Source organism: Falco cherrug, chromosome 13, assembly GCF_023634085.1.
Source record: "Falco cherrug isolate bFalChe1 chromosome 13, bFalChe1.pri, whole genome shotgun sequence".
Classification (NCBI taxonomy): Eukaryota; Metazoa; Chordata; class Aves; order Falconiformes; family Falconidae; genus Falco; species Falco cherrug.
Window position 1 is genome coordinate 17,570,133 of NC_073709.1, and position 19,176 is coordinate 17,589,308.

The following is a 19,176-nucleotide window of genomic DNA, read 5'->3' on the forward strand; positions in this document are numbered from 1 at the left end:
TAGTCTTTGCAAAAGGAAAAGCATTTCTCTTCCTTTCAGATGACAGCAGGGAAGTTCCGCGGTGAACGCTCACCCAGCAGGGAGAATCTCTGTGAACTGCATCAGAGCCCGTCTCCCTGGCTCTAGGGCAACGCCCAAAACACAAACCAAGGGAGCATCCAAGCTCTCTGCAGCCTGTTTATCAAAGCTGCTCCTTCTGGCATGAATAAATAGAAGGTTCACTGGTCCAGCAAAGGAAGTAGCAAGGAAGCTGCCTTTTCAGCTCACGGTTTTCATGGGAGGGGAGAATCCTGTGTTTAAGTCCCTCTTCCAACGACAGTTTCTGCATTTCTGGTTGTAACAAACTATAGAACCAGTATGAAGTGCAGGTAGGACATTCCTCCACAAGCATCCTGACAACTAGGCTACAAGCTCCCTAGAGAAGAGGAAAATGAAGATGCTTCCCTGTTTTCCATGTTTCTTTATTGTATGCTTCACTTGGCTCCTTGCTGGGTCTGTCAGTTGTCTTCAGCCTCATCCAGGGACTTTGGCTTCTCTGTGGTGGGTTAACCTTGGCCAGCAGCCAGACGCCCAGCTAGCCACTCTTTCACTCCTCTTCTCTACAGGCTGTACGGAAATATCTGCTCCACCATGGTCCTCTCCATCGTTTGCAGGGGAATCTCTGCTACAGCACTGGAGCACTAAAGCCTCCAACAACCTGTGAGCCCCACATTTTAAAAGTAATTAAAAATCTCCTCTCTATTCAAAGGTACCACTTTAAAAAAATAACTTGGTTACTCCATGCAAAGTGTTTTCGTAGAAATTGTCTTCTACTATGTGCATGGATAATATCTAACTTTGTGAATCCGTGAATTATGAGTCCTAAAGTGCACTGTAATATAAATAGTTAGAATGACTAAGTGAATTCACCTCATTTTCTTCCCCACCTGTTGTTCACGAGCAACTTCACAGACAAGATCACTGGAGCAAAGAAAGAAACGTGCATGCATGTCAGAAGAGCATGGCATAGCAATGTATGACATCTACCCAACAAAAAGCAGCATTTAGTTGAAACTTTGCATATTCTTGTCAAACTGATCAGAGAATGATATAGATTAAGGATTATTTACAGGAATTATTCACCAGGAAACAAACGAAGAAAGAAAAAATGCTGTCTGTGGGCAGTTCAGGAACAGGAAAAGGAATAAAAAATCAAATCCTAGATTCTGTTTATCTAATGAATTATTCATCATGAATTGACTAAACACCAGTTTGTATTTATACAACTTTTAGTAACACAAAGTGATGTGCAAGCATTGTCTTTATCTACAAAAAAAGCTGGATGGGTTAAATTAAATCAGTGCTCACAGATATGAACAAAATGCATCAGCTGACCTACATAAAATTGTAATTGTTTCTAAAAAATATAATTTTCTTATTTTTCATTTTAAACCTGGATGCTGAATGTTTCTGAAAATTATATCAATATAGTGTTTTCCTGCCCATCTCCAGTGCAGACATAAAGGGAAGCTATTGATGCAGTTTATGCATCCTTTGTAGGCTGTTATTAGAGTTCCCACTGCTGCTGACTATGCAGCTCCACTTGTACTGCTCAGGTGCTGGGTACTAACAGAGGCAGGTTCAACAGTACATATTGCTGAAGTGAATAATACCCCAATTACAGGCTGCTCATCTCCAGAGATAGCACAGGAGTGGCAGGAATAAAAATCCTGGAACTCTGCTCCTGGACTTGTGGGTCATAGTTCTGATATTTCAAGTGAAAAAGAAATATGAGTAATGGCACATTATCATTTATCATATTTGCTCATCTAAGAGTCTTGTAGTTTTATTCCCCTCAAAAATTCTTTTACAGCTACTAGACACGTTCCTGAAAGTACAGTACAATGCTTGCCAGCACCTTGGCAAAGCAGTATACGGTACGCAGCTGCGAGATGAGAAGCCATTACACAAGCAACCATATTTTGCAATATATGCCACAGCCTGTACCTCATTTCTTTTTTTAAGGAGCTAGGAGTTGCAAAACACTTAAAACAGAAACCTCCTTTCCCTTTTAAACTCCAATGTGGGGTGAAGAATGCTTCTCATGTCCGTTTCTCTCTTGCCTGGGCTCACTGTGTTTTCTACCAGATCCTGACGCTGTCTCAAGGCGGTGAATGTCACCTCTGACTCAACTCTACCCTCTATGCCCATCAGCACAGCACCCGTAGTGGGCTGGAAATAACCAGGGGGGCCAGCAGGACCTTGGGTTCCTGCAAGCTTGTGTCTCACCCTGAGGCCAGCAGGCACTTGAGTACCTGCTCTGCCCCACACCATCAGGACCCCATGGTCGCGGTCTCTGTCCAAACAAAGAAGGCAAAGCAAACTCTGCCCACCAGCACTTACAAGTTTATTGTGTAAGAGAGGGAAAGCAAGACAAGAGGGAGGTGACTTACTGATGACAAAACAAAATTTTGTTACAGAAAGTGACTCTTAAGTCCCTCTGTGACATGCTAGCCCCAAAGGAGTCCTTTTAATTTGTGATCAAAATAGAAAGTTCTCCCAGGAAATAAAATCTGACTGACTGATCATCTAGGTTCCACCCACTTCCAGCCAAAAAAAAAAAGAGAGAGATGAAGAAATGGACCCTATCAAAAGTAATTATTTTCTTGAGTGATTTCAAGGGGAAAAAATGCCCTTCCTACTTCCAAGCAGTCCCATCTAGGCAAAATTCAGCCAGCTCCTGAATGCAGGGAAATACTTTCCAACTCAGCTGTCTGTCACTCCTCCTCATTCTTCAGCATTTTCTTGGTCTCAATCCTTAGTTGCCCCTGAGATGTTACATTTGTCTTATTTTTATAACCACTAACTTCTACCCACAGTCTCAGTATGAGAAGTCCTTGGTTACACGAGTGCAAATGAGGCATGGGCACAGAATGAGCCTGTCCCAGGAGAAAAAGGATGAAATGGAAAGAGATTCAGAGCTGAAAATCTCAGCTGCTGCAGTCCTCAAGGATTGAAACTGTGGAGAGCATAAACCAGCTCATGCTTTTTGCTCGGTGTAGAGCTGAATAGAAGATCAGAGGATGGTGTCCACCTGAACAGATGTAGGCTTCTGAGGCTGAGCCAATGACCAGAAATAGGTGCTTCCAGAGTGCCATTCTTCTCAGCCTAAAGAAGGAGTGTGAGATAGGTCAGGTGAAGCAGGGCTAAACGTGTCTAGTTCTCTACATTGACACTATAACACAGCAACTTATGCAGATGTGAGTTTCTACACAGCAGAGACACCTACAACTAGTAAGATAAATCCAGTCACCAGGCTCTGATGGCACCAGGGCTGGGCATCCATCATTAAGTACCTCTACCCAGTGGTACAAATACTGCTCCCTCTCCATCCCAGGGGAGCTGCTGCTGTGGAGATGTTCCTAGATGGTGACCTAGATGGCAGAGAGAAGGCAGGATGATGCATTCGGCATTGCCCTAAACTTGGGGTGGGGCAGGGGGAGCATAGGAAGCACTTAAGCACCTGCTTCGGTGAAATAAATGACCTGAGTTTGGTCCTGGGGGATTTGTTCAGGTTATAGAGGAAGCCCCTAGCAGAGACAGATAAAAATTCCTCCAGTCCCACAGAACAATATTTTCCCATTAGTCAACATGGAGAAAAAAGACTTCTTTCCTGCCATTGCTTGGTCTGTCCATGTAGACACTGAACTTTTTGAGATAAAGTGTTTTTTAATATGTTCAGTACTCAGTACAGGTAAACATGTTGAGGAAGAATCAAAAATTCCAGACAGGGTCAGTTGGTGCTGTGATACTAAGTAATTGTAGAAATGGACCAAAATAAGCATTTAAATATGCATACCACAGAAATATTTGAAAGGTGGGTCTACATCTTGTCATTTGAGTATTGCACGACATCACAGGTATCTAAAGGGCTACTGATAGTATCCACTGGACATAGTCCATGACAAACAAGCAACAACAGCCCATTGGCATTATAAGTTTCATTGAGTTAATCAGATTCCTCACAATGAGAAAAATGCCAGTGCATCCACAAAGAGGAACATCGCTGTCCTGCAGGCAGCTTTAAGGAGGATTTGATTATGTGTTTCAATGAGACATTTAAAATTGCACTCATCAGTTTCCAGAAATCTCACTCATTTAAATTGTCACAGCTCGGTAGCCCTGGGATTTAAGAGCAGAAAATGGTAAGACTCATCAGCAAAAACTCCTTACTAATTTATCAGAGAACAGAAAGGGCAAATTTTTAGTGAAAGAAATAAAAAAGAGAAACCTGACTATTCTGTTTTAGCTTTCTGTTATAGCTACTGGATGACAAGCAAAAAGACACACTGGTGTGGCTGCTGCTAACCTTGGCAAGCTGAGAGAAAGCAGCCAGATTATCTGCTGTTGAGTTTTTGTGCTCGTGAAATCAGGGGAAGACAGGGTTAGGTAAAGGGGAAAAGGATAGCTCAAAGGAGAAAGACTCAAACTCGTTTTGATCCAGGTTGCTCTGGTCAGCTGTAGTCCAGCTCCTGCACTGGAGCTCTTCTAAAGTGTGAGTGATGGCTCTGGGAGCAAACCTCTCTAAACAGCCCACTGTACAAGTATTTTTTTCTTAACTCTGTAGCTTCAACTCTGTACTAAGAAACAAACTCTTGCAGATGTTGCTTCTTCTGGCAGGCAAGCAGCTGTCCATCTCCCCAGCTCTCTGCAGATGGGGTCTTCCTCCTGCACTAGCTGCCAGCCCTTTCTCAGGGAGCTACATCCCACCTTGTCCCTCCTGCACTTTAATCTTAGAGACCTTCTCACAAAATTTTTTGCATGACATGTGGGTCTGGTGAACATCACTAGCACAGCCAAACCCTAGGCTTTGCTATATGAACATGCTTCTTATATGATAAGACTCAAATTATAGTCTTAGTAGAAACTTCAGGAGTATGTCAACCAGGGAATAATTTTTGTTTTACTTTCCTTTGTCTGTAAGGTAATGAGAGGTGACAAGAAAGAGGTGTCTTTTCTTTGGATGGAAGGCAGGAGGAAAGAGAGGTGAGATAAATGAGGAAAAAAAAATCCCCTCTGCAAGTTTCTTAATAATTCAGCAGATGAAGAACAACCCTGTAGTGCAGTATGTGAGATCACCTGTGCCCAAACCTCCGTGACATATTACAAGACCACATGAAGAGACAAAAGGCTTTTCCCCACACAGGCAATTGCCATTGCATCACTAACCATGATCATAAGGGGTAGAGAAATGCTGGGCAGTGAATGAAAGCTAGCAAAGCCACCTCTCCCTAGTTTCAAGTAGGCAGGATTTAGCTACTACCTAGAAACAGGCACCTTTTTGGCAGCGTGAAGAGAAAATAGTCAGAAGGCAAGTCAGCCCTGCCTGAGCAGGCTGCGGAGAGCAGACGAGCAAGTGTTGGGGCAGGAGCTGGTACTGCCACAGCCCTGCTACACCAGCCTTGTAGATTAACAGGAGCCGACTTCTGGTTTTCTCAGAAGAGGCAATCTAACACCTTGTAAAAGCACTAACTGTTCTTACAAGGAGCAGGGCTGGGAGCAAAATGCAAATGCTTAATGCTGGTGTGACAGGTAAATATCAAGCTGCAGGAGGGCCCCTGGGCAGCAGCACGGCTCCTGGGCAGCACCCACCCCACGAGCACTGGCAGAAATCATCGCTAGCCATGCTGCTGGGAAGGACTGCAGAGGAAGGGATGCATACAAATAGGAGAGCACCTTCTGTCTCTGGCATTCATATTCTCATTCCTCTGTATATAGTGTGCTGCTATGTACAACTTGAATTTGGAACTTATAAATGGGACACAGTGGTGAAGCCACCTTCAGGTTGTAAGTGTAAGACCTTACACTCCTGCCAGTCCTGCAGACCATGAGAAATCAATCATGTCCAAAGAGTGTTGTTCTTTAATTCCAGCTTGAAGAGGTTGGGGTTTTCTGTGCTCTGAAAACCTATAATTTAGTTTCGAGCCAGTAGCACTTTTAGGAATTAAGAACAAGTTATAGTGTGTCTTGCTTAGCTCCCTAGATGCGCTTTGCAGACTTTGTACCTTGCTGCTCACTGGTTTGCATGTCACTGCCCAACCCCTGAACATGCTGCCTTTCAGGCAGATTGACTGTCTACACAGCATGGCCATCACAGTCCATGAGAATGGATTCATGCTGGCACAGCCTTAACCATAAAGATGTTTAAACTTCATATAAGCCTTTACAGCATTGCCAGAAAGACACAAGGCAAAATATCTACAGGGTAAGTGATATAACCAAGTAGGTATTAATAAGAAAGCATAAGAGACTAAGAGAGGTGGAAGACAAGGGGAGGGAACAGGGCATGTCTCCCAAGACTTGGGAAATAGCTCTCCCTGTAGTGCTCTTTTCCAGCTTTTCTCAGCTGCAAGCAAGAAGTTTTTTCTTCTGTGTCACTTGCCTGTTAAGGAAGGAGCTAATACCCTTCACAAATGAAGAGAAAAATAAAGGGAAAAAAAAGCAAGGCCACCTGCATTCATGACTAAACCTTATTTAAATTCACACTCCTCTTCCCTTTGTGTGAAGTGAAAACTCAGTGGTCCGAATTCACGACTTCATTACCTCAGACATGTGGCTGTGGCTATGCTGTACAGCACAAAGGCAGGGGATAATTGCCTCCTCTGAGCCAGGCTGATGTGGGTATTCATGTTTCTCTGGCTATTTCTAACCAGCCCTACAGCCTGGGTAGCATTACTTCAACACCAGTAACATCAGCGAGTGTGACTTTGATTTTGAGAGATATTCTGAGGCTAAATACTCAGTAAAGATTGTGAGGTCTTCTCAAAGCCTCCAGAACTAGGGTCTGTATAATTAACTAAAACAGATGGATGAGTACCTCACTGGCTGCAACTTGTTTGCATAAAATATTCAGGGAATACTTTATGAAAAACTAATGCAATCAGGATTGTTTCATGAACAATTTAAGCACAGGAAAAAAAAGGTTAAATTAAACATATGTAACAACTGATTCAAAAAACTTTAGTAACCTTTGTTAGCCTTTACCAATGAAGGAACCAGCAGCTGACAGCCGCAACAGGAATCAACACCAGAGACGGTAAAAGAACTGAGAAATCCCTGGCTTGCAGTCCAGCTGTCAGATCATCTGGTTATCTGGGTTTAAGCCTCCAAAGTTTCATTTATAAAATAACTCAAAGTTTTTCTAAAAGTATCAAATCTGCAAAAGGAGGCTTCACCAGTCTTCCCCCAGCCATACCTCTGACTACCAAGTGCCACAGCTCTTTGGAAAGACAGTTATAAACATTTGTCCTGGCCGTGGTGGGAAATGAGCTTCTCTGCCAGCACCGGCAGTGCCAGGTCTTGGCTGCCTGCATGATGCCTGGCACTGTGCAAGTTCTTAACTTGGAACTTTGGAGTCTCTACATTAATTTTATTACCTTCTGGCTCCCAAAAGCAGACCAAAAATTCTTCTGAGAAGGGAGAAAGCCAAGGTCATTATAGTGGCTCAAAAATGCAAGCAAGGTAGGAAAATTTAGAAGATGCTGACCATATTCTTTGTGTTACTGTGTACCAGCTGTAACCAAGACTGAGATGGGCTCTGGTCCTGCCATTTGGAAAGCAAACTCAGCCTCTGAGTTTATACTGAAGTAATGCTTCCAGGCACCTCTCTAACCTCCCACAGATGCTCCCACTGACCATGGAGATGTTCCTATTCAGGTGAGATCAGATAAGATAATTTACTTTTATGCAGCATAAGTTGTTTAACAGTCCTTTCCATCATTTCTTTCCAAAGTCATTTCTCTTTTCCCTGTCCTCATGAACAATTTTCTCAGTGTCCTCTCATCAGACCTGATCTCTTACAAGAAGGTTGTTTTCATCTCAGATTTGCAGTTACTGAGGGGCACGCATCCATCGTTTCCCCATCGGGGACCAACTTTAATACTTTAATTTACAGAAGGGCTCCTTCTTATCCTGTTCTGATAAGCAAAAAAGGACCCATTTCAGGGTACTGAGACATTATTGGCAGTAAGGTGTGGGTTTTCGGCTGAAATTAAATGGACCCTGTTAGATTATCTTCACTACAAGACTGTGTAAAGGCCTTGATCAGAGACTGCAGCAGTGTTCACACAGGTAATGAAAAGATTTTATAAGCGTATGGTCATGTAATTGGACTCCGATGGCTGGATATTTATGTCTGCACTGAATCCCACTGAAGTAAGGTAAAAACACATGCCCACCCAGCTCCAGTGATTACACCAAAGTTAAAGCTGAGAATGGTTTAAAAATGCCATTTGAAAGAATAAATGGGCACGGATGATCTGGGAAAGAAATACCAGCAGCATCAGAAGAAGAATATTTTCAGATTGTATTCAGATCTGAACATTACAGTTTAAATTGAGTAAAAATCCTCCAACAGCCCTGCATATTAACCAAGCAAATATTTTTGAAGTATTTAAGAAAAAAGGATTTATTTGACCAGACTATTGAAGGATAGAGGGGAGTTATGAATTAAATATTCTTTTTAATAATATCAATATTGCAAGAAAGGCAAGGAAACAATCAGCAGGAATGGACATGATTGTCAGACATTTAGAAACATAAAGACCTCCACGGAAGGAACAGCTAACATTTGCTAATTTGTCTTTAATTAGTGCTGCTGAGATATCTTTTTCTTTTGGCCTTGATATCTAGTAGTCATGTTTAAATGGGGCTTTGACAATGCAAAATCTTCTGCGGTGATTAAAAGAATCCCTCATTCAATAAACTGCTGCAGTAAAAAATCACCTTTTCTGCCACTTTCAGAAAGCTGTACGGGTCCTTTTGTGAAAATGTCTCAGCACCTGAAGATTTTCAGTGCATGATCCCTTTAATATCTTTGAAAGTCAGGAAAGCACTATAATTTCCATTTCACAGGTGAAGACAGAGAAGTGAAAACAGGACTTGTGGCCAGCTGGTCTCTCCCTCACAAGAAATGAGACACAGCAAAGGCAGATTACCAGAGCTGAGAATTTAAAAAGAGCTGCCTAGAGTAAAGGCCAGATGTAGAGCAGATGCAGTCAGTGCAAGTGATCTAGAGAAGTTTCTTTGGAAACAAAATCAGAAATTTAGGAGATGAATTCAAGCAAATCAAAACACCATATACAAGACTAACCCTGGGAACATTACACGACATCCACTGTTGGGACCACAAAAGGTATCTTTAGAGTGCCTAATACATTGAGAAAGAAATTCAGAGCAGAGAGCAATCATTTCTCTGTATCATAACCTGTATCTACCTAGAAGTCAGTTACCAGAGCAAGCACTGGGAAGCAGGCTATGTGTGGGATCACATCCCACGAGGGTACCAAACACTGGTGTCCCACATTTTGCCAACACCTAGGCTGGAGAGCAGAGGCAGCCATCCAGAAAGGATGGGATTGCTCAGAGAAGGACTTCAGCATCATTCATCCAAAGCAATAACCCTCATGCAGCTCTTCACCCTAGGAAGAGGAAGAAATTTAGACAAGCCCTGTGCCCAGCGTTTCATACCAACTACAAACTGCAGATTAGGACCTATCTGACCTTCCTCAGAGGATGTGTATGCGCGTAAATGCCCTTCATCTCTCCAAACTTTCAGGAACTTGCCCAGGAATATTGAGGTTCATAAAAAAGCATAGGCTGGAAGGTGAGTTGTCCAAGCCCTGAACCACCATCGTTCATATGTAAGCCCTGCCTTTCCCAACATATATAAACAGGTTCCAAATATCAGACACATAATGGGTTTGTGCTGAAGTATATCTAAGCCAGGTAGGAACTTACCTAGTTCACATCAATTTTAATAGAAATCATGTGCCTGAATGCACCAAGACTTTGGAAAATTATGTCCTGATTTTTCCCAAGTACTAGACTGTCCATTCTTGATTGCAGTTGGAAAAAAACCCTACAAATAATTCTAACCTGGAGTCCCCAAGCTGATATATAAACATGAAGAGATCTCATACATCTTTCTTCTTTGCAACATGTTTCTTTACCCCCATTTTTAAATATACCTACTTTGTGCATAGGCTGGGCTAGCTGGTGGTCTTTTAAAACAATAAGAACAAGAAATCTGATAATGCCTTGAGGGATTGATTTTTTTTTCTCTGAAATAGAAGTGGATTTGTTAGTGGAATTTGAGATCGATACTGTATTTATTTATTCATTTCTGTCTTTGGTTGAGTGTAATCTTATAGTCCTTGGCACTTAGACTTAGACCATTTGTTAAGAAGGCTATTGAAGATGTTACAGTGGGATTTATTATGCACTTCTACAGATTTATTTTCTGTTAGATAATTTGGTGGATGTTTCATGTACTGCATGCTGGATAATAATATAAAAGGACACCATGCTTGTAAAATTGAATGGAATCTTTATTAGTAGAATAATTTACAGAGACATTGCAGCTGCAGTTGGCAATCTCACCCTGCATATCCTCACTGACTTCCCAACACCTTCTCAAAACTGTTGTCCCAGTTCTCCACATTTCATGCATTGACCACTCACCCCTTCCTCCTGTATGTACTAATCATTGATTTCCTAGAGACAAGAGAAACCACCACTTACATCAGTGTCCAAGGTTGGAAGTGATGTGGACCAGTGACAAATAATAAATGAAAAACAGTGTCATTGAGGTAATTAAAGGTAAAGGGCCAGATGGAGTCAGTTATAGTTCTCTCTCACCCTGGCACAAATCAAAGATGCACAGAAACAATACAAGCCAATGACAGTGGAAAAAAAAATAGATGTAGCAGCTCCATTCCTTTCAGCCAGACTTACTCCTTACCCTAATCCCTCTGGCCCCTCTCGCCCTCCTCCTTTCTGAGGGTATATGGCAGTTGGACCTGAAGGCAGCACAGCAGCATCTGCCAACTGTCTACTGGTAGAGTGATGGTAGAAGGGTAATATCCAGTCAGCAGAAAGTCACCTTGCTCTGCTCCCACAGGAACTTTAGGAAATCTCAGAGGTCCACGATCTCCTCCTTATCACCTCAACACCAATTATAGCTGATTACAAGCCAGTACCAGCAATGTCAACATATCATATCAGCACCACAGCTGAGACCAAGTCTGGCACATCCCAGAAGTACATTTAGGGCAACAAGAGTGGGTGACTGCAATGCAGGATGAATGCTGGTCTCCAGACCCCAGTGAAAGCAGCAATAAAGCGTCAGTCCAATCACTTTTCCCTTGCCTGACACAGTTTCAGAAAAAGTAAGAGTATAGGTAAGAGGCACCCCTTATGGGCTTCTGGCAGTATATTCTTGCTTTGCCACGTCTAAACAATCATGCAATGCAAAAAGCAGAGGGATCCCAACGATGCAAGCCACTGCCCTGTGGGGGGATTCTCTCAGCATCCTGCCCTGAGCCATTCTTGGAGCCCTGGGGCCTTCTTCCAGTGCCATTCACTTGGCAGCACAAAGCAGAGCAGAAATGGCCAAATTACTTGGATTCACCATCCACACTGTGTTTATCACTAAGTATATTACCAGAAGCTTTGGAGCAAGCCCTAATTATCTTCAAAATGCAGCCCACTTCTCTTATAGGACTTCGGTGCAGTGCAGTCTTAAGCCAGATTTGAATGATCAGGTAGTGCCCCCAGGAGCAGTCTTAACACCATGGCACAGCACACAGGGTGGGCTTCACAGCAGGGCCCAGGCTGGCAGCCAGACCCTCTAACAATATCAAACTCTTTGGAGCCCAGTGAGTTTTACACTTCAGTGAGGCTCTGATAGCAGGCTTTCAGATACCTGTTGTGTATTGGACTATGCCTGTAAAATTGCAACCCAAACCTGACCCTTCCAGATATAATCACGGACCTGGATTTTTAAGTGATGTCTAGTTCATCTCAGAGCATGGACAGCACGAGATGTGTTTCTACTGAGGGAAAAGCATGGATGGAGAAGGGCCGTGTGCCTGATGCAGCCTATGAAGTACCCAACGAGGGAGTACAGTAAATCCAAGGAGCACACTGGTGTTGGAAAGATCCCACTGGTGTGCCCAGGTACTGCCTGCCCCCATCCATGCCTCTGCCCTGTCCTCCTTTGTGGAAGTGAGCAAATGGCAATCTGTCCCCAGCAAGAGGGTCTGGGCTCAGGTGGGAAGCCTGCTAGCAGAGGCCCTGAGGACTCACAGTTGTAGAAAGTCCATGTGAGAGAAACTTGGGTGCTCAAGTGGTGAGAGGAGGGAGCAGGGTCCGCAGGCAAAACCTACAGTGACTGTGAAGGAGAAGGTGATGGTGACCCCTTAGAATAGCCCTGCCTGCTGGGCTATTTGCCTCCATGGCTACAACCTGCCTGCATTCAACATATTTCAGAGCATTAGGAGAAATTCCCGGTCTTCCCCATTCATATCTCTTTTCTCCCAGCCATCTGATGACTGTAGCACGCCAGCGCTGTTGCTGAAGTGTTACAGCATTGCTCCATTCTGCACACCCCAACTTAGCAAGCCTTACTGGGCTCCCAGTGCCCCATTGCAGCAGGCATCATCCTGGGCAGTGTGGTGCTACTGCAGCTCCCCACAGCAGCAGCATTTGGCAGGATCTGGCCCTGCACGGCTTTCTTCAGAGTGCAAATTGCTTTCCACTTTCCCTCAGTAATTCTTCAGACCTTCTCCCCCGCCTCCACAGTGTGACTTCTTTTTCCTGGCACACATACAGCGAGGTAGGCACACAATAGATAAAGCAAAAGCTAATTGCAAGGCATGTAAAACACAATAGATGTGCTGGGAATCTATATATCAATACCGATGGGCATCCTTATGTGCACTGCATAGTTAAGCACCTCTGATAAGAGGCTGGACTGGGAATACATTGCACAGACAATAATGGATTACTAGCTACAACACCCAAACTAACTAAATAAAGGAGACAGGCTTCTGGGTTTGTTAATTATTCTTATAATCCTAAGTTAACAAAAACTCAGGGCTGTGGTGGGGATAAGACGCTCTCCCACTGCCCCCTCCTACCTCCCAATTACAGTTTTGGATTAGTGTGATGAGCTGCCTACGTTGGTTTGGCCAGGAACCAGGCTTCGAAGTCAGTCAACCCTGACAACTGCTGAAGTCTGAACTGCAGCAGCTGGGAAATCTTGGAGCTGGGCTGGCAGCCTGCCTGGAGAGCAGAGGCAGTTTCTATGTCTATACCCCACTCCCATGAGAGCTGGGGGCTCTGCCACCTTCTGTCCTCCCCCAGTGCCGGGTGCCCAGAAGCAAGGGAAGCAAGAAGGACTGAGGGAAAAGAACAGATAAAACGTGACCCTGTGGAAAGCCACCACAGAGAGTGGTAAGACACCTTCACCTCTATAGCTCCTGCTCTACAATAGTGTCCAACAGTATGTGGACGCGGAAAGACACAGACTGAACACCCCCTCGATATTCAGTCAAGAGGAAATTAGGAAAATAAGTAGGAAAAACCCAAGAATCTTACACGAAGAGCACAGTGTGTACATGTGTGCGTGCCTCTGTGCGGTAGTTGTAGCTAAGTGTAAAGTGGCAGCTACTCTTAAAGACAACCCAGATTACACATTCAGATGTTGTTAGAACAACTACATGACTCAAAGGTATTAGCTCTTAAAACCCTGCACTTTGCTACAAAGTTGGCAAATATTTTTCAATTATATTTGCTCACTACACTCAACAACAAGAGTTTCTAGGGAAGGGAGGGAGAAGATGGTAACTAGAAGGAGAAGCTGAAAGGGGGGTATTTATCAGATTGTTTTGTTGAAGGATTCCTTAGCTGGCTGTGATGAGACCTAGCATCTCCTCAGCAAGAAGGAACCTCAGCCAAGCCAGGGCTGGCAGACCCAGTGCAGGCATTGCTCCTGGCCAGAGCTCCCAAGTCATTTGGCACGGTCACTGACACTTCAGTTTGCAGCTCTTCCCCATTTTGATTATGACTGGTCTTCCCTCAAGCTCAGATAGACTGGTTTCTGCTAGATAGTGGCTTGAAATATAATTTTATGAGGGAAGAGATGGTTCTCCTTAATGGGCTACTGAGTAGCCCCTTCAGAATGTCCCAACTTTACAGACAGGGAAAGACAGTGATGCTGTTTGAAAGGGACTATTATCTGGCTTGGTTACTTTCTTTTTATTGTCCAGTTCTGTTACTCTTGATGTGATCTGTCAGTTAATTGGTATACCAATAATGAAGAAAGTTTCTGTCAATACTGAGTGCAGACAAGTCAGACAGGAAAACAATGCCCATCTTTTCAGATGGCACCTATACACATTGCCCTTTGCATTAAAACAAACAGAAAACACTTTGAGTGTGTTTGCAAGATAAATGTTTGGACAAACAGACTGGTGATACAGAAGCCAAATATAATAAGCCAGACTGACTTCAGCTCTAACTACTCTAGTTTTATTGGGAACTAGTAGTGCTCTGCATTTCTAACAGCTTCCAACACAACAACTTGAGCACCTAGCAGTTTAGTAGATCATGTTAGGAGCTTAAATTAAAGCAGAACAGTAATGTAAATATATTGCTGTGGTAGTGTGAGCACCATAACCATCCAGGAAAAGTTTCTTTCTGTAATCTGACAGCATATTGATTGAATAATTTTGGAGCAGACCTTGTTAACAGGGAAGGGGCTTATCCTAATCACGCAGTTTGTGTTTCTTTTCACAGGCCTGTTGTTGCCATACTCTTTGATAGGTTCACAAATATATTCTACCTTTGCAGCAAAACCACTGTGAAACAAGGATGTCTTCTTATTCTACACAAGAGCTGAAGCAGGTTGCAGCCTCTCCTGTAGCCCCTGTTTCACCCTTCTCCATCCAATTGCCGGCACCTGCTAGCCCTTCACAGTACTGGGACTTTATAATTTCCCCTGAGGGCAAGGGACTAAGGTTTCCCTCTGCCTGCAGATGGGCCCGTACCCATTACAGTCTCCAATGCATGGTGAAAGAGAGCAGCCGTTTTGAAAGACAGGTAGCTCAAACTCAGGACAAATAGGTCAACAGGAACCTCAGAGGCAAGGCAGATTTAGTAACTTATCTCGATGGATCACATGTGAATCCACACTCCACACAGCACAGCAAAAGGGAAGCTCCTTCCTCATCTTCGCTCTGCTGGTGTGTATATGCATTTCCAGTCAAGGTTTTGCTGTGAATAGACATGTTCCAATGGTGATTAGTAGTAGCAGTTTTCCATTAAATCACTTTACCAGGAAATCCAAGGTGGCCAGCCAATGCACTTTTTCCTTTTCTCCACAGAGGTTATAATACACACAGGTAATGTTAACTCTCCAAGCTTTGTTTTCTCTGCTCCTGCCACATGGCACAGCTTTTATTTGTCATGCCAAGATCTGATGTCTCCATGGCACTCTCCAAGTAGCACTTTCCTTCCATAGCAAACTGGCACTTCAGCCAGGCCTTAATCATTTCCATTAAGATGTGCATTGAACTGCCCCTCTGGAGGACCACAACCACTCTTTCTGGTTTATTTTTTAAGAGGGAACACATTCTCCTTTTCTTTCCCTTCACACACAAATTGGCAGTGCTTAAGAAAACCAAAAAAAGACAGATTATACTAGCAAGGAAATTCAGCATTGAACTCCTGGCTCCCTTTATTATTTACAGCAGTCATTGATTAGCTTGGTAGTATCAGTCACATCATTCCTGGCCATAATGTCAAGGACAACACCCCAGGGAAGTAGCGGACATTCACTGATTCTGAAAATAAGGCTGGTCATTTCTTCAGACCCAAGTTTCACTTCCAGATAGTAACACCTGGAGGTCACACAAGGGAGTAGTAAGACTTCATCAGCGCTTGTAGCAGTACTTGGAAGAGCCCTGGATGAAGGAGGCTACAGCAGGCATACACTTATCCAGGAACAAGGAGAGTGAGGAAAAGGGAAAAGCAACTCAGAAATTTCCTTTGCTAATATAATGCCAAAACAAAAAATAATCTTCACAAACGGACTGTACCAGGGGCTTCTATCTGACAAGCCAAATGAAATATGAGGAGCTTTGATGCAGGATGGCAAGCTTTATCAGGGAGGAAATGAGTGGAACGTATATCTGGCTGTCACCAGGAGAGGAAGAAGGTGCCAAGCCCATATCTGCTCCCAGCACAAGGAGCTGATGAGCTGCCCTGAATGACAATAGCTCTTGTCAGAGAAAGATACAAAGTGCCTGAGAAGTGATATAAAAGCAGCCAAGCTTTTCATTATCCTAAGTGCATCCCCTCATTATATTTTCTTTTAAAAACATCTTTTGACCAATTTTAATGCAGATGAGAAGTTGCTGGATTGACAGCCCTGGAGACTAAAGACCTTCCTCATTATCTGTAGCCTAGACAAGGGCAATAAAGCATCCCTCAAGCTCTCTCTGCTCTGGCAACGTGCCTTCTGGACAGCAGAATATGGAGGGGAGGCAAGGGAGCTCTTTCTGAACGCACACTCAGCCTTTGACCCCTGTGTGGAGCTACCTGCTAGCCAGCTCATATGGCAGCCTGGAAGATGTGTGGAACAGGAACGGACAGAGGACACTGTACATTTTATGCTACAATAATATAAGTCCTCAACCACCCTGCAGTACGTGGTGGACTGCATTTCACAGCCACAGTGCCAAGAGAATAAACACTGTATAAGCTCGCATCCCATGATGAGCTGGATTCTTACCATTGTACTAGAAATTTAGGAGGAAAAGCAGATCTCTGCCCTGCCCAGGGGTAACATATTGCCAAGACATCTTCACTCCAAATGGAGCAGGACCCACCAGTCTTGTGTGCACTCCAAGGGAGGAGCTGACTGTATGTGAGGCAGAGATTTTCCCTTTGCAGAAACAGAGAGGTACCTTTCCTTCGAGCCACTGCCTTACCTTCCTTTAGCCCCAGCTGAGTTTTGAATCTGCATGGAAATGAGAGACAGTTTGCCCATTTTCTTTCAGCAGGATAATCCAGCAGGAGCTGGGAAGTGGTGCTTGATACCAAGACATCTCCCATCAGCCCTGATCAGAGAGGTCACACTGTTGTGCAAGGCAGCAGCTCCCAGCTCCTGTTGAGTTAGGGCCCATACTCCCTATGCAACAGTGCTTCTGTCTCACATCAAGTGCTGAAAAGGACCTTTTTTTTCTTTCTTTCTATTAATATAATAATCGAGTTTCTAGTTCAAAGACCTGCATATTCAAGTTGGAATAATCAGGGAGCTAACTTAAATGGGCCTTTCTTTGCTAAAAAATTATGCTAGTTTTGCAGGACTTGCTTGGGGAGAGGAGGGGAAGGGAAGATTGCCTGCATTAGAAGCACTAAGCCACCATTTTCTGTGGCAGTAATGGGTATTATTATTATATCTGCTGCCATAGACATTATTAATGCTATTATAATAGTAGTTACTGTTATAGTTAATATAATAGTATTACAGTAATGCTATTATATAGTATAGTAGTATTATAGTAATAATTAATAATATAGTAGAAACACCTGTTGAGGTTCTGGTCATCTTTGTTCATCATAGCTGGCTATACTTGCACTTGTATATTCAGAGACAATTCCTACCTCAAAAAGTAAACAATTTTAAAAATAATAAAGAATGGCTGGAGTGCCTACTTTCTCACAAGACAGTGAATTGAAAAAAACCTTCAAAATGAGTGCGAGATAGAGGCGCTGATGTAAATCAGATTATAAGATGATGTTTGCATCACGTCCTCTCTAAGTGCTGTACAAACACCTGATGTGGTATAACTTGTTTCAACATGACTTGGAGACCTTGCTCTTCAGAGAGAGGCTTTGATCTTAATGGAATAGAACAATCCCTTCTTCCCCTGTAGTTTTATCTTACCTGCTCTGAACCTCTTATTGCAAGTCGCTGGAGATCTGCTGTGTTTTCAATGCCTGCTTCCAGGACTGTCGAGTAAAGGGTTAGCCGGGAGTTTTCTCTGAGAATAGGTTTTCAACAGGAAGTAGAGTTTCCACCAAACTGAATTATTTTCCTGGTCATTATTCTTTTTATGGTCCTCTGCTACAGGTTTATGAACAAAATATCTTTCCCCAGATCAGGAGGTACTTCAGAAGTTTTTCAGTTCAGTGAGTTCACACATGTTTTGTCCACTTTAATTCAGAGCTAAAGTGCATTCTGTGTCACCCCAGATACTTCTTTGCTTTCTCTCTTTTCCTGGCTCAGCCAGGTGGCGAGTGTAATGTATTTAATACTGTTCAGCTGGAGGCTCAGGTGCAGGTAGCTGAGCAGTTGCAGCTTTCTTCATGCTTACATGTGCAAGGCGGCTCCTCTGCAGTAGGACAATGTTGGAAGCCAGCATTGCCATAGGACCATAATTTAGGTATGCTTGTTATCAAAATCTTCTTTTCCACTCCAAGCACATGAACAATTACTTTGAAATGTTACAGATTATTCTAAAAGCTAATATTCTGGAGTATGCATATCTGATATGGGTCATGAAGTCTTACACACATAATCGTTGTGGTTTAACCCCAGATGGCAGCTAAGTACCACGCGCAGCCACTTGCTCGCTCCCCTCTGCCCCCAGCGGGATGGGGAGGAGAATCAGGAAAAAGCTGAAACTCATGGGTGCAGATAAGAACAATTTAATAACTGAAATATAATAATAATAATAGTAGTAGTAGTAGTATTAATGCGAAGGAGAGAGAGGAATAAAACCCAAAGGAGAAAAAAATCCAAACAATGCACAGTATAGTTACTCACCACCCACCGACCAATGCCTAGCGAGTCCTGAGCTGTGATGGGCAGGACCCATCCAGCTCCCCCCAGTTAGAGTATATACTCCAATATATACTCAGCACGACGTTCTGTAGTATGGAATGCCCCTTTGGTGGCAGGAACCAAGGATCCTACCAGAACTTGAAAGTTTAGCTTTACCACTGCTTGATTCTCTGTATTTGTGCTTGTCACATTTTTCTTGACACTTTCAAAGCTATCATGCCTTCCGTATGAAGAATATTTGTAATTATTCTCTTTGGGAGAAGACACAGATGGGATCTCAACTTTTTTTGGTACTGTTGGTAGTCCTTTGACTCAGGAAACCAGATTTCAGTTCTATTTAAACTGCTTTAAACCTAGTTTTCAAGCAGTATAAATTAGAGTGAGTTTTCTGTGTCTGCATCCAGAAGCTACATAATTGCCTTTATATTCAGCACAAACTGCTCAAAAAGCGACATTCTGAAGGAAAATTTTCTCTGACAAATGCTTCTTACACCATTATGAAC